This window comes from Poecilia latipinna, unplaced genomic scaffold (genome assembly GCF_001443285.1).
Source record: "Poecilia latipinna isolate Pla-1442-1.1 unplaced genomic scaffold, P_latipinna-1.0 Scaffold34, whole genome shotgun sequence".
NCBI classification, from domain to species: domain Eukaryota; kingdom Metazoa; phylum Chordata; class Actinopteri; order Cyprinodontiformes; family Poeciliidae; genus Poecilia; species Poecilia latipinna.
The window spans coordinates 4,455-20,117 of NW_015112650.1; the positions used below are offsets into that span (position 1 = coordinate 4,455).

At 40.6% G+C, this 15,663-nt stretch overlaps 1 pseudogene; it reads left to right on the forward strand.

Annotated features, from left to right (window-relative positions):
- Positions 1-10,492: 10,492 nt before the first annotated feature.
- On the forward strand, positions 10,493-12,979 carry LOC106953492 (heat shock 70 kDa protein 12A-like; annotated as a pseudogene).
- Positions 12,980-15,663: the final 2,684 nt, after the last annotated feature.

Genomic DNA, 15,663 nt, shown 5'->3' on the forward strand with positions numbered 1-15,663 from the left:
CTGAATTAAACCGAAGCTGACAATGAAAGTCAGGCTTTGTTGGCCAAACCGGGGAACTTTTAAAACGTATCGTGGCCGACTTTATAACCACATTTACCCTTAAGCAGATGTAGAGTACAGTAATATTTCCAGGCTTATTAATGAAACTCTGCAGTAGGGGATGAGCAATCACTTCAAAGACCACATGTTCTGTCGTCTTTGCTGGGCCGTGAAGCCGTGGGACTGGAGTGTGTCGTCACACTGCGTAGCGGTCGGGTCGGGTCGGGTTGGGTGGAAGGGCGCCTAGGGGCCACCTGTCCAGAGAGGCCCAGGCGAGTCGAGGCCCAGCCGGTCTGTATGAAAACACACAAGTGTCAACAGGTGGGCCTGTTTGCACACGTGTTTGTACTGTATCACTCTGGATGGTGACAAACACTGTGGGCAGCAGCTGATGCCAGCCACTCGGTCAGGAGTCGTCCCTAAATAACCAGCAGTTGCCTGAGAGGACAGTTGTTGGAGCTTCGTGGTGCCGTCACCCCCCCTCGCTGAAAAATAGTTGGCGTTGTCATTAGAAGATTACTCTGAGTTCACTCGGCCAGTTTCGTTGAAATGTCAAAGTGCCAGATTTAAAATGCCACGTAGTGAGCACTGCAGATGACTGAAAAGCACAAAGTTTAGTTCAGAAATTAATAATTAAAAAGTCACAGGTTCCATGATGTCAAAAATCATATTTCTTTTCCTGTGTTTGGTCAGAGCGAGCCTCGTAAAAGTCTTCACGTCCCTTACGCATTACCACACTTTTTCCACATAACAACCACAAAGTTAAATGTATTTTATTGAGGTTCTAACATGGAAGAGACCAACACAAAGTTGATTAAACGTTTGGAATGGAATGAAAATTTTTAGTTTCAGATTCCCTTTTGAATGTTTCCTCAACTATTCATTAACAAAAATTGTTTTGATTTGGTCTCAAATGGTTATTCATTGCACTTTATTTAGGGAAAAAAACACACAAATTTGTTTCTTATTTCTGTTTTCATGTTAAAATGTTATTAAAGTATTTTATAGACGCCTAAACCTTGTCCTGAAAACCTCCCAAAACCACCTAAAGGTCAGGAGTTTGATGAGATATCAAACTTAGTTAATTAAAAAGCAGTAAGAATAATAAATAGCAAAAGAGTGACAAACAATAAGCACTGCTGCCGTTGTGGGGACTCTGAAGGAGGCGTCTAGCTGAGCTACGTCACAGTCAGTAAAATACATTAAATCTGATGGTTGTAAGTTGATCAAACATGGAGAGGTTCATGGGGTGTGAAGGCGCAGAAAACTGCTGTCAGAGACTCTGCCCTGCAGGAAATCCACGTTTTCTTAGACAGACATTTTCTTTTCCATCCCCTTGCAGTCGTGGCAGTTACTTTGTACCCTTTGACCTCTCGTCTGCTTGGTCCGAGAGAGGCAGCATCACCCTATGGGATAATAAATCAACCGAAAGTCGAAAGGTTAGCTCGACCCCCGGTGACCTTTGGCCGTACAAGGTTTCCCTCGGCCATATGTCTGTGGTTTACCAGCCACCTACGCCCTTCGGTGGATCAAAATACAGCAACTGAGCTTCACGCCCTGTCGGCCGAACAAACCCCACCTGAAGGTGGCGACGGTGAGCAGAATCCCTGCTGTGGCTTTTAGTAGAGGTCATGTTTAACTTACATTGGGGTGAATGTAACGATGACGATTTTGCTGAGAAAAAGTCTTTTTTTGGTCACTCTTGAATATTTTAGATAATCACAAAGTATCAGATGAATATAAGGCAGTTCCCAAATCACAATTTTAATTAATTAGGAAAAAAAAAAAAGGCATCCAAGCCAACCTGGCGCTCTGTGAAAATCTAATTGCTTCCTGGTGGCTGTGCCACCATTGGCAGCACCGTCTGCCTTTAGGGCTTTGCAGTAATTGGCAGTGAGTCTTTTTCAGCACTGTGCAGGAATCTACAGTTCCTGGCACACTTCTTTTAATTGGCCATACCACAGCTTCTCAGTCGGATTCAGATCCGTACTTTGAGTAGGCCACTTCAAGATCTTGCTTCTTTAAGCCATTATGCAGGTTTTCTTAGGCGGTACTGCTGTTTCATCCGAGAGGGTTCAAGTTTCAGGTCACAAACCAATGTTGTCCTTCAAGATTTTCTGATAAAGGGCAAAGGTCGTAGATCCATCAATCATAGAAAATCGGCTAGATCTAGATCAGCAACGTTTACAACCCAAAGAGCCATTTTTACTTTCAGGAGAGCCAAACAGAGCCGTATGTCACTCGACTTTCTGAAAAAGGACAACTTGCAATTTTAGATAAATCTTTAATTTAGGAAATTTGTTTATAATTTTTAAAACTAAAATAAAATCTGTGGGGTCATTCAGTTCCAGAACCTTCAAGGCAAAATGAGTTAAATAATTTTACTACATTTCGTGCCGATTATTACATATTGCGGTTTTGGTGATGCTTTAACGCCCCGATTTTATAACGTTTTTCTACAAAATGCTGTGTTACAAGTGAATATCTCTTCACATGCAGGAGCTTTCCTCTACTGAAGACACAATGCATCTGAACATTGCTTCTTGTATTTACTTGGCTTGTCCTTGATATTGATCTCTGATGACCTGAAACGTTAAAGTGTGACAAGATAACAAAAGCAGAAGCAATATGTAAGGGGAGAAACACTTTTTCACAGCATAATATGACCGATACAAAGAGATCGGTAAACTTATCTCCCCAACACAGAGAGATAAGTTCTGGCTAAATAATAATAATAATAAAAACACAAAACAAAACTGGATCGACTTCAGTGATGTGATGGGGTTTGGCGAATTGCAAAGCGACGCACAAATGATGCAGAATTTGACATCTGTGCGTCACAGTCGTAAGTTTAGATTAGAGAGAGAAAAATAGATATTTTATATGAAAAAGAGGAAGTGAGAGAAGAAGAACACAGAGTTTCCTTGAAAAACCTGCCGAGCGCTTCTGTGTAAGAGGGTTTCATTATTACACGCGTCTCGTTGCACATAGCACACATTTTTCAGAAATGATGTACGGAGAAAAAGGCGTCGAGATGATGAAAAGATACTGGAGTCTTTTTTCTTCTTCTTTTTCTTCCCTTTTTACAACATCAGCCTCACTCTCATCAGTCATTCACCGGGTTTGCTGTTGCACACCGAGCCGGGAGAACAATTGGTCAAACGTGTGTTGAGCTGCTAAGTATATAAATATCTATCTGCTTTATGCACGTCTCCTCTCGGTTACTTTTACACCGCAAGGCAGTGGAATATCCCCCCAAAGACCGACATCACTCTCCGCAGCGAGTGAAAATTGAAAGCTGAATGAAAAATGGAGCGCTAGGAAGCCAATGGACCACATCCACTGCTGTCCGTAAGCGGAGGTAGGTTTTCATATGGTGCGGAGGCTGCTTTTCTCATCAAGCGCCGGCCAGGAGGAGAACATGCTCGCTCAGTCTTAACGGCGGGAAGCTTTTCAACACCAGAACCGAGGGCCGTGCTTTTGCCGCGCCACGCCGGGGCCCCTGAGAGCCTCCTGACGAGGGCAGCAGAAGCAAACGAAGAATAAAAAATAAAGAAAGGTTACAGGGGAAGTATATTCACATGAAATGTGGTCGGATTTGCCACTCTAGAAAAGTGGAAACTTCTGGTACCAGCGTGGAGAGCGGGCGATGAGGACTATTTTCCCCTCTTTACTTTCTAGCCAACCCCGGTCCCTTCCCCGCGCTGGGAGTGTCATCGGATATATGCAGCGGTCAGAGTTGCATCATGTGGAAATATTTGGTGTCGCATGAAATCCATCCTAACACCGCCCAAACTGTCATCGTCCTGTTTAGTGAAAAAGCCCCTGCCGCTAATTTTACACCCAGGAAGGACATGGAAAGCTGGGCTCGGCGGTACAAGCGAGCCTGATCTGAGCTATTTCAGCTAAGCTAAGCTAAACGCGCTGAGAGACGATTACCAGAACTGAATATGTGGAGAAAGAGTGATGGTTCCATGTTGAAGACAAATGCGGTTTGGTTTTATATATTTCCCTTTATTATTTAACTGTATGCGGTCACTTAGCGCCCCTCATCACCAACACACACACACACACACACACACACACACACACACACACACAACACGTGTAAGTTCAAAAGTTCAATGGCTCTTTAAGTCATGGTGCTGCCTAAAACACACCGAACTTTGTCACCTCCACAAACTTTAATGTATTTCACCAGGAGTTAAACTCGGTGCCTTCTTCCCAACATGGCGTGTCGGATTTCTTTCAACAGTGCCACAGTTTTATCTTAAATGTACACAGAAGAAAAGAAATGATTCTAAATATCAAGAGAAACACATTTAAACTATTTCCATCATGACGGAGGCGTATAATTTGGTGGTCACCTGGATAACTGGAGATTCAACAAGAAGGAACAGAGCAGATTGTACGTTACATCTTGAGGAATCTTATTAAGTCCTTCAATGTTTGCAAGACGTTACAGATCGTGTCCAATGTCTGGGTTTTCTGCCGTTATCTGTTGGGGTAGCAACAAGCTGATAATAAATGCTGGCTCTGTTCTGGGGAACTGAAGATGATGTGCATAGACGGATTCTTCACAAGAGCCAGAAAATGATGAACGACTCTGAGCATCCACTTTATGAGACCGTCACAGAAAGACAGCCATCAGCACCTCAAACAACTCTTTGAAGATAACAGCTACATTTCATTTCTCTTTGGAGTCAATAAAGTATTTTTTTCAATTTGAAATTTACTCAAAAGGAGCAAACACAGTCGAGTCAAAAATGATTTCACCCAACCACTAACTGTCAGTGAAAAGCACTTCCAGGGTATCATGGCAAAGGCAAACGAACAAATAGGACGCACTTTTCAGATTTCTATTTGTTATTTTCCTTTCACTTCGCAATTATGTGACAAGTATGTGCTGCTTTGTGTTAATTGTTAATCAACCAGGTAAAATCCTAATGAAACACATTGAAATTTATGGATGTAACAAATTTTTTGTATAAATTAGTTTTTTTATTTGTAATGTCAAGAACATCGATTTCTTGACATTACATTACTTGAAATTCAGTGATTTTCCACCCTTTGAAAATAAAAACTTCATAAAAGTCATGTCATGCCAAGATAAAATTAGTTTCTTATAAAAGAAAAAATGTTAAGAATATAGATTTTTCCTAGAGAAAAAAAATTTAATGTGGAGATTTCCTGTTCTTCGTCGCTTTTAAAATGTTATGTGAAGTGCTTTGACTCTCACCATTCTAATTATTATTATTTAGCAATAGCTATACGTTGTTTAGGGAATAGAATAGATTAGGAGATAACTTTGTTAATCTCGCAATGTGGAAACTGACTTGTTACAGTAGCACAGAAACAAAATGAACACCTCAATATTACGTACCAATAAAATGAAACTTGAAAATCTGTGAGATTTTGAAATACAGAATATGTTCTTTTGTGTGAGGTCATATGTGAAAAGTGTGACTAGACCTATATATACAAATATATCACAGACCAAAACCGGCAGCAGCTAAATTCATCATACACACAGAACCGTTTGTTGGACTCTTTTCAGATGAGGCCTTTTCTGACTTTACATGGTGCAGCAGCTAAATCAATAAATAATTGATGATTTATCCATGCATTGACTTTACCAGAAGAGAACAACATGAAATTGAGCATGAAGAAAAGGCCTCTCTATCTCCACAGCACAGATGCTCCAAACTGGGAACTCTGCCTCTGCTTCTCGGCCAGATGCATCTGAACGCATCCCTGAGCATTCCTGACGGGATTTCTGTTCCAGGTACCGTCCGCTGGTGCTGGTCAGGAGAGAAAAGGGAGATAAAGGACGGACGAGTCAAGAGTGAGCGTGCAACGCGGCCCATGCTAGCTTTGCAATGTCTTGAGCTGCGTGCTTGAGCAGATTTGGGCTGATAGAAGATAAAGGCTCTTTGATAGGCTGCAGGTGTGCCGCTTTAATGAGCTCTACCCCCGGCACCTCCCCTCCCCCGCTCCCTCGCTTTCTCCCTGCCTTTCTTTTTTCCTCTCAGCCGTGCCGCTGAAGCACATCTGCACATCTGTCATTCAGTGCTCTGCGGCATCTCTCACCTCTTAACCTTTCCTCTCTCTGCCTGCCAGTCAATCTTGAACTCACAACGCACCACGGTGCTGCAACTTGCAACTCCTGCAGAAACAACTCGCTCTGCTATGAATCTGATCCAAATCCCTCCCTGTGTGGGGGTTGGGGGGACTCACACACATGCACACACACACACACACACACGCACACACACACACAAACACATAGATAAAATGCACACAAGACCTGGGCCAGATTTTAGAAAGCGCTTACAAAGGCAGAAGCCCAGGGCCCCAATGTTCTTGGAGTCCGGAGAGCTACAGATATTTTTTTATTATTGTTTTATTTATTTAATTTTTAAACGTGTGTCTTTCAATTATTGCACTTTATATAAAAGCCACAGGTCCATAATAGGAGAGTTGTAATAATATTTTGGGAATGTATGAATATAAACAATACTTTACAATACAACAACATTTGAAAACAATTAAGTTATAGTATTTTCTTTTTGAGAGGGGTAGGATAACATGAAGCTACAGGCCAACGGATGTCCCACCATCACCATTTGGTATCATTAGTTCATACATAGTTTATGTGCAACTGCAGTTTGAATTCGAGAAAGAGCTTTTCTCCATAAATCCGGCCCTGCACGGACACCAGTCACTGAAAACTGAAAATTTTTCGGCTGTCGATTGGGAAAAAGTTCCACATTTCGACGGCACCGCCCAGACACCTTGAGTCAGCTGTAGTTGCCATGCCAGGCCACTGTATGGCGCTGTGATTTTAGCATGTCATCGAACGCCCATGCGCGTTTGATCTTTAGCTTCCGCCTCATTGTAAATCACCTTCTTTCCATCTCCCATGTACCGAGAAAAGTGCTCCATGTAACACTGAACAGGTTAAATAACACAACACAGCACAAAGCTATCCGCCATTATTTTTGTTGCCATCTGCCCGAGCAGATAACAAAACCATTCTGCGCATGTGCGCTTGCACAGACGTGGAGTAGCAGTTTCACACCTCAGCAGCAGAGGGTGTTACAGATAAGTGTCAAATGTAGTTTTGTAACTTTTAAAATAAAAATCTAGGAAATATAAAAAATTACAGCCACTGTGTCTGGATACCAACAAAAATGTTGTGGTTTTAACTGAACGTGTAAACGACCCAACTCGAGAAGAAGAAGCGGAGGCAGAAAGAGGAAGGGACGTGAGATGCTTGCAGTCTCGTGCTTTCCCTTCTTTCGGAGGCTGATGTGCCATGGGACTAGTTCAATGACGTATGTTGTGGCTTGACAGGAAACTCAGGGAGGAACTTGTGGCTTTATATTAAGTGTCGGGGCGCTTAACAGGAAAAGATAACCTGTTTGTGTTGATGTAGCACGGAAGCGTGAATTCCTGGCACACGGAGGAAACGTAGCGAGAGTTTAAACCGAGTGTCTTGCTGGAATGTCCCGGGAGTTCAGTTCAGTGTGGGTTTGGTTTGGGCTGGCTGCGTTCAGACTGCAGCAGGCTGTTGCCTCACAGTGACCCAGTGTTGTGTGAACCGCTTAATTTAGGAAGTTGCATAAAATGAATTGGCCGGTGAATATCCCAATAAGGCACCTGACGGGAATTAGCTGGGAATGATAAGGAATTGTATGAATTTGCAAGGCAAATCAAGTTGTGATCGTCATTCCAACTGTGTAGCAAAGGGGCGGTGGAGAGGAAAAAAGTGAGTGGAATACATTCACAGAAACAAAGCACAAACAATGAGAGTTCAGCAAGTGTGGGAGTTATAAATATGAAGAAATAAAATGCAAAACAGGCCAGAGAGAGAAAGAGAGAGAGAGGCTCTAAAATTGCCACAGAAAACGGGTCATGATTCATGAGCAAATTGGTCGGACTTTCACAAACAATGCCACATTTTGTAAGTGTGTAATTATTCCTGCAGTACGGCGAGATTATAGGTCGACCTCCTTTAGCCCAGAGGCATAAGTAAACGCCCTGTTTGCGCTTATGAAATAACAGGTTGTTGACTCAAATCTTTTCGCGTATTTGTGCTGACTGTACGGGCAGAAGGGAGGAAATAAAATATGGCTGTGGCAAAGCGAAGCGGCAGACATGAAACACAGCTACAGATTCGAGCTACACCTGGAATTACAGTTTGTGGGGAAAAAAAAATAAAAATTATATANACTGAGGGGAGGCAGGTGAGGTAATTAGAAAAAAGTATTGGCACAGGGGTAAACTATGTGTTGCATGTACAGAAGCTCCAGTTTTCTACATCGCAGCCCTTTTCCTCATGTCTTCCCTCCTCTCACAACCCACTTTTCTGTCAATTCACTGTCAAACAAAGGCCACTGGAGCCAAAAAGGAACCTTTTAGAAAAATACTAAACTTATGGGCTATTGGATCAAACAGACGTCTGATAAACAAGATAAACTAAAGAACATTCCAATCCAAATATGTGTGCATGGTTCTCTGTTGAAACATTTAATTAATAAATTTTTGTTTGGAGTCAAGCAACTCAATCTACTTTAAAACCTTTGTTGTTGAAACAAGACTGGAAAGTTTTTGAACAAAAACCCATAAAGTGACCTCACTGCAAAACAGAAATATAATCATTTAAGCTTTTGTAGTTTCATAAATTTTGTTTTTATGAAGTTGACTTCTTGTCCCAGAGACAGAGAATAATTTTAAAAACCAGCAGCCCAGATGGAGTTAATGGAGACTGTAGACCTGCAAAACACAAAGCATCATTCGTTCTCCAAGGTTCCTTCTCATTCAGGGATTCTCATATCTGAAACAATTTACAACCAGAATTAAAGTGTTAACAGATTTTACAGTTTATAATTACCAGGTGAAACAACAGCTAAAACAAAAATAAATATGTAAACCTACTTTGTGTCCATTTTCATGCAGGTCTTGTGAATAGTTATTCACTATATGTAAGAATGCTTAATTTTTAATTTTGGCATGTTTACAACACTTAGTCTAATTCTGTGGGTTTGAATGGATGAACACTTTTCTTAAACTGGTCAAATGTGGATGAGATTTTATAGAAACAAATATCGCCTCTATTTTTAACCAATGTATCTAATAGTTACACACTGGTTACAATGTCTGAGTCTGTAAATGACAGTAAAGATTTAGAGTTAAAATTTTGTTTTCAAATGTATTTATTCCTTCATATCTATTCAGTCAAATCCAATGAAACGTGTACCTGCTGGGTAATTAATGAGGGAAAAAACCATTACTTAACAGAAACTAAAAGAGCTGTCAGCTGGAATTTAGTTGGGAATTTTTTTCTTCCTCTAATGACTTCAGTTCCCTGGAAGTGACTCAGATGTCACTGAAACATGAGGATGTGTGTGACAAACTCTTTCTCTTTCATTACAAACTGTCTCCTTTAACTGAAATACAAATATCTGTTTCATGATAAGAGACTGATCAATGTTCTGAGATATTAATGCTATTAATGGCTTTTAGTTACGTGGGTGTTTTAAAAAATGTTGTGTTAATGGCTAAGAGAGTTAGTATTTAGAAACTAAAGATTCTTCTACAAAGTACTTTTACATGAACAATATTCTTTTGGCTCTTGTAATTGTGTTATGAATTTTATGGAAATTTTATAAACAAAGCCCAAATGACCCAGTTTAGATGGATCTTGAACCTGCTCTTAAAAAGAACAACACGTTCTGCGGACCTCAGGTTCTGTGGCAGACCGTCCCACAAACAGGGAGATAATACTGGAAAGACGCCTCATCATAAGTTGGTGTTCTGACTCTTTCAACTGTTTATAATCTGGGACCAGAAGGCCTCGAGGTTCTCAAGGGTTCGTAAGGTAATGGCAGCTCTGCAAGATAAGATGGCCCAAAATCACTGAGACATTTAAAAATCACAAAGAATCTTAAATCAATCCTGATGCGAACTGGGAGCCAATGCAATGATTTTAAAACAGGTGCAATGTGAGTCTGCATGATTGTATCCCAGATTGTTTTCTGATTTTACACCTGATTCTCGGTCACAGGAAGTCTTTGTCACTGTGCAGTGGTCAATTGGCCGACAGAGTCGTCACAAAAACCTGTCGGTGTGAGATGAGATGAACGCCAGAGTCTCCCAATGTAAGAGTGGAGCAGACCCAAACTGACCCTCAGGCTGGGTCCTGGTGTTACTGACATGTAAAGAAATTGAAGTAACAAATGATAATCAACTTATTCTAGATAGAAACAAAGGACTAATTTTAGTTTTTAGGTTAATTCTCATTATTAAGTGTGTGCGCGTGAAAAGTTTAAACTTTCCCTTTTACTGATGTAGAGTAGAAATAGGACGGGGCTTACAGAGATATGAACTATAAAAATCCTGCAGCAACTTCCTCCTACTGGCATTTCTTCTGCTTTCCTTACAGCAACAAGCCAGACCAGTTCAAGAAATGGAAGACTCATTCATCATAGCTATAGACTTTGGAACTTCATACAGTGGGTATGTCTTCAATATCACACCCAGTCATGAAGAGCCAGATCCCCAATTAAAGATGTGGGGAAAAGAAGTTGGACTCCAGACTCCAAAGACTCCAACCTGCATCTTGTTTGATGAATCTGAAGAATTTGTGGCTTTTGGTTACGAAGCCATAGAATCATACAACAACATAGGAGGTGAAGATGCAAAGAGACACTATTTCTTTCAAAATTTTAAGATGGCTCTCTATGGCACAGTAAGTCCAATTCTTTAGACTTTGGAACTGCATACAGCGGGTATGTCTTCAATATCACACCCTGTGATGAAGAGCCAGATCCCCACTGGCTCTTCATCCCCAAATGTGACATGTTTAAGGGTGAACATGTCACATTTAAGGGTGACATGTTAAGTTCACCCTTAAATGACATATTGAAGTAATGTCTTCATTTCAGACATTGTTTTCAACATGTACTTCATTTTATTTAGACATGTACACATTTACAGTTATTAAAAGGTTTTAGTTGTACTTCTGTCATTGCTGTTTGGCCCAACATGTGGAATTGATTAGAACTGAGGACATGTATTAAAAAAAGAAAAAAAAATATTTCAGTAACTTCATAGAGATCTGTTCATCCAGTTATTCTCCAGGTTTGACACATTTTAAAATTTTTTGTTTAAATTACCCTGTATCTGTTAACTCTGTGTTCATTTCTAGGAGGAACTTAGAAGGGATATGAAGATCCAAGCAGCCAATGGGAAGGAGATGGAGGCTCTGAAGGTTTTTACAGAGGCTTTGAGATTTCTGAAGGATGATGCTCTGAAAACCATTAACTCCAATGCAGCAGGAATGGTGTTCTTGGCTTCTGACTTCACCTGGGTCCTGACTGTTCCTGCCATCTGGGATCAGTCAGCAAAACAGTTCATGAGAGAAGCTGCAACTCTGGTGACAGCAGGTTTTTAGAACTACAATTTCCTCACAAACATTCATTATATTAGAATATTTTCTTTCCTGCTTCAGGCAGGTATTGTGGAAGAGGGATCTGAGGAGAGACTGGTTATTGCACTGGAACCAGAAGCTGCTTCAATCTGGTGTAAGAAGCTTCCAGCTGATGGTTTCATCTCAGAGAAACACAACGGCACCCCTCTGGATCAGCGTCAAGGATCTCAGTACATTGTTGTTGACTGTGGAGGTACTTTGTATAATTCTGATCCAGTTTGTCATGATGTAGAACAAACTTAAGAAAATAATAAATTCATCATCATACACTTCAGAATGTATGACCTGATAAATCAAGGTGTGAACATTGTCTATCATTCTTTCTTTTTCAGGAGGAACCATTGACATCACTGTTCATGAGGTCCTTGAAGGAGGAGCCCTAAAGGAGCTGCACAAGGCCTCTGGAAACAACCTGGGAGGACAAACTGTGGACAGAAAGTTTAAAGAGTTCCTCAGAGAAATATTCACTGATGGAGTCTGGGATGAATATGAGGACAATTATCCAAGAGAGGTTCAGAAGTTGATGTATGATTTTACCTGTCTCAGTCAGGTGAAGATGTTCAGTTCACCTGTTCATTTAATCTGGGAACACTGGCTCAGAAAAAGAAAACCTTAGAAAAGTTCTTTGAGTCAGTGGAAGGTGCGTCCTGGAACAATGGATCCATAAAAATTTCCAAAGAAAAAATGAGATATTTCTTTGAGGAGAGTCTGCAGGGCATCACCAAGAATCTTGGGGAAATCCTTAAAAGAGAATACAGTATCGAGTACATTTTGTTAGTTGGGGGTTTAGCTAACAGCCAGATTCTGCATCAGTACATTATCGATCAGTTTGGTGGTACCTGTACGATTCTGTGTCCTTTCAGAGCTCAGGAAGCAATCATGAGAGGAGCTGTTGAGTTTGGAAGAAACCCGTTCTGGGTCGCATCTCGAAAAAGCCCCTACACATATGGGGTGGCCCTCTGTGAGCCCTTTGATGAGCTCAAACATAAACCAGAAAATAAATTCATGGTTGGCAAGGAGGAGTGGTGCTGTGATAGATTTATGACATTGGTGAAGGCAGGTGAAGATGTCAGGTGGGATGAAACTAGAGAACACATCCATCGTCCAGTAGACAAGTATCAGACACTGATGGCGATGAGATTTTATTGCACAGAAAGGATCTTTCCTAAGTATGTTGATGACTTGGGAGTTGAGGAAGTTGGTTCATTTCATGTCCCAATGCCTGACATTAGTGGAGGTAGAGAGCGAAAGGTGAAGTTAGAAATCAGGTTCGGCTCCACGGAGATAACAGCTACAGCCACAGACATGACTTCTGGTTCAAAGGGGTCAATCAAGTTTGACTTTATTAAGACAAATGATCCAAAGACAGATAATCCAAGGAGTGTTGAGCCTTCTTTATATTACACTACAGATGGAAAAACACTACCAGAATGAGATTAATATAGAACAATAAGAGTAATCACCTCTTGTGATAAAACTGTGCTACTGTTACTTATTGTCATTATTTTCTTAGTAAGAGGTTTTGTATGAAATGTTTTTATATCTACTTTTGTTTGAGGACTTTTAAAGTCGTTTTCTGTTATCTGTAAATTATCTGTAAATGAAGAAACTCTGCAGACTTTCCTAAGACTTATCAAAAATCAACGTTAATTACATTGATAATTCTTGAATTGTGTTTCAGGTGATAAGTGTGTTAATATTGTATAAAGCAGTTCTACTGATGAATGTTAATTTTTACCTTTGAAAATGAATTAAGTCTTTTGCAGAACATTTAGTTTGTGCTTTTTGTTTTCTTGTACCTCAGCTACATTGCAGCACATCACATATAGATGTTAAAGCTACAAACCAGCAGATGAAAATACTAATTAAATTAATACATATTTGATGTGTAGGATTTCGGTGATGAAGTTCATCAAAATGTTCAGTTTCTGACCCCATTGTGTTTTTTTACAACCATATTTTTGTGTTTTTATTATGTGAATCACTTTGAACTGCCGTGCTGCTGACTTGTGCAATATAAATAAATGATTGATTAATTAATTCACTCATTGATTCACTTGATGGGCACTTAGTGAAATTAATGTCAATAAATTAAGTCTCAAACAATCACATTTGTGTAGCTTAAATATCTTTTTTTATAATCTTGATCTAAATGGGTTTTGTTTTATTTATTTTTCAATTGAACTTTATGTGTAAACCAATGCCAGGGAGCAAATCTTCCTTATGTCTCAAATGATTGTAAAATGGCTGTGATCATCAAACGATGCAAATTGTCATATCTTATATTCTAAAACAATGTAAAAACACATTTTTAAAACTTTTTGGAAAGCAATGGAAAGCTGCACTTCAATGGACGGCTTCTGTAGCAGTCGCTCAGACCCAAGAAAACACGGAGAGTTTTGATGGGTGCAGTAGATTCGTATTTACTTCTTTCAAAACCAAGTTGTTGAACTGCACTGAATACACCGTCCTTCAAATACACTGTGAAAACTAAAAGAAAAGAAAATACATTTTGCTTAAGTGCTTTTGTTTGACACAAAACATGAATACATTATAATAACGATAACTTTAACTTATAGAGCCCTAAATATGTACCTCGCTCCGTTGTCCAAGGGCTGCAAAGTTTATGGTGGTAAAGTCCGTGCTGTGCTGCCTTTAGCCTGTGCTGAAGAATGTGCGCTACAGAGTCATTAACATGAAGAGTATCCTCCTCTTCTTCTTGTCCGTGGGATATTTCAGCCCAAAGTGCTGACTGACAGGAGGCTAGCCATAGACATAATATAAGAGTAGACCCCGCATTGGCTGTTCCGGCGCATGAAATACGGCGGCCATCTTGGAGCGGTACTAATCCTACTTTGCTCAATCAAAACAGCAGAAGATGCCTCAGCACTGAGGGATATTGTTGTTCGGATCTATGGATTTGAGGGCTTCACAGACAACATTTCACAAGTAAGATGGACATATTATTGTGTATATATTGTGATTAGAATATTACTTTACTGTATTTATGTCCACCAGCGAGATACAAGCTAATATTAGCTACAGTGCTTGGTATAATACGGGTTCAGCCCCGCTTTGAAGGCTAACTGAGATTCCGTAAATCTAAAAAAAAAATTAATTATTCTCTAAAATTGACTTAGATTATCTGACACAAGAGCCTAGATTAGAAATGAAACAATATAACACATATTATAAAACTTATATTGTGTGTTATAACATTCACCAGCAAAGTTTACACAGGTGGTAAAGGCTATTACTTATAATTCTTTCACTCTGTCAAAAGTAAGATACAACCCAAATCTTCCATTTTTGTTTTGAAAGTTTCATAAAGACACGATGTGATCAAGATAACAAGGAGGGAAGTGAGCCAACTGTCAGAGCTCCAAAGAGGTGCAATGAAAAGATCAGTACCCAAGAAGTACAGCCAGATGCCCATACCTGAAGCACTCGAAACTGCCAAACAAAGGCTCCAAGCCTTGGCCAGCCGCCTAAAGAGATACACAAGAGAGAATGAAGCCAGGAGGATTAACCGGCTCTTCTCCACCCAACCAGCTAAAGTGTACTCTCAATGGCAGGGTACCAACAACAAAGCAGACCCACCAAGGCTGGAGACTGAACAATACTGGAAAGGCATATGGGAAAGGGAGGCTAACCTCTCTACGAGAGGACCACAGCAACCTCCCTGAACAAGCCCCGGTAACCATCACCTTGGCAGATGTCCAAGAAAGAGTCTCGGGTATGAAAAACTGGACAGCACCAGGGCCTGACATCCATGCCTACTGGCTAAAGAAACTCACTGCCCTCCATGAGCTCAACTGAACTCAAAATGGGACTCACCCTGAATGGTTAACTGAAGGGCGCACAATCCTGATCCAAAAGGATCCCTCAAAGGGTTCAGTCCCTTCCAACTATCGGCCAATAACCTGTCTCTCTACAACATGGAAGGTAAGCGGACACATGGATAAATACATGAGCACGGCACAGAAGGGCATCGGCATAAATACCAAAGGAGCCAAACACCAACTCCTTGTAGACCACACAGTCGCCCGAGACTGCAAAACCCGACACACCAACCTGTGCAAGGCTTGGATTGATTACAAGAAAGCCTGTGACTCAATGCCACATACTTG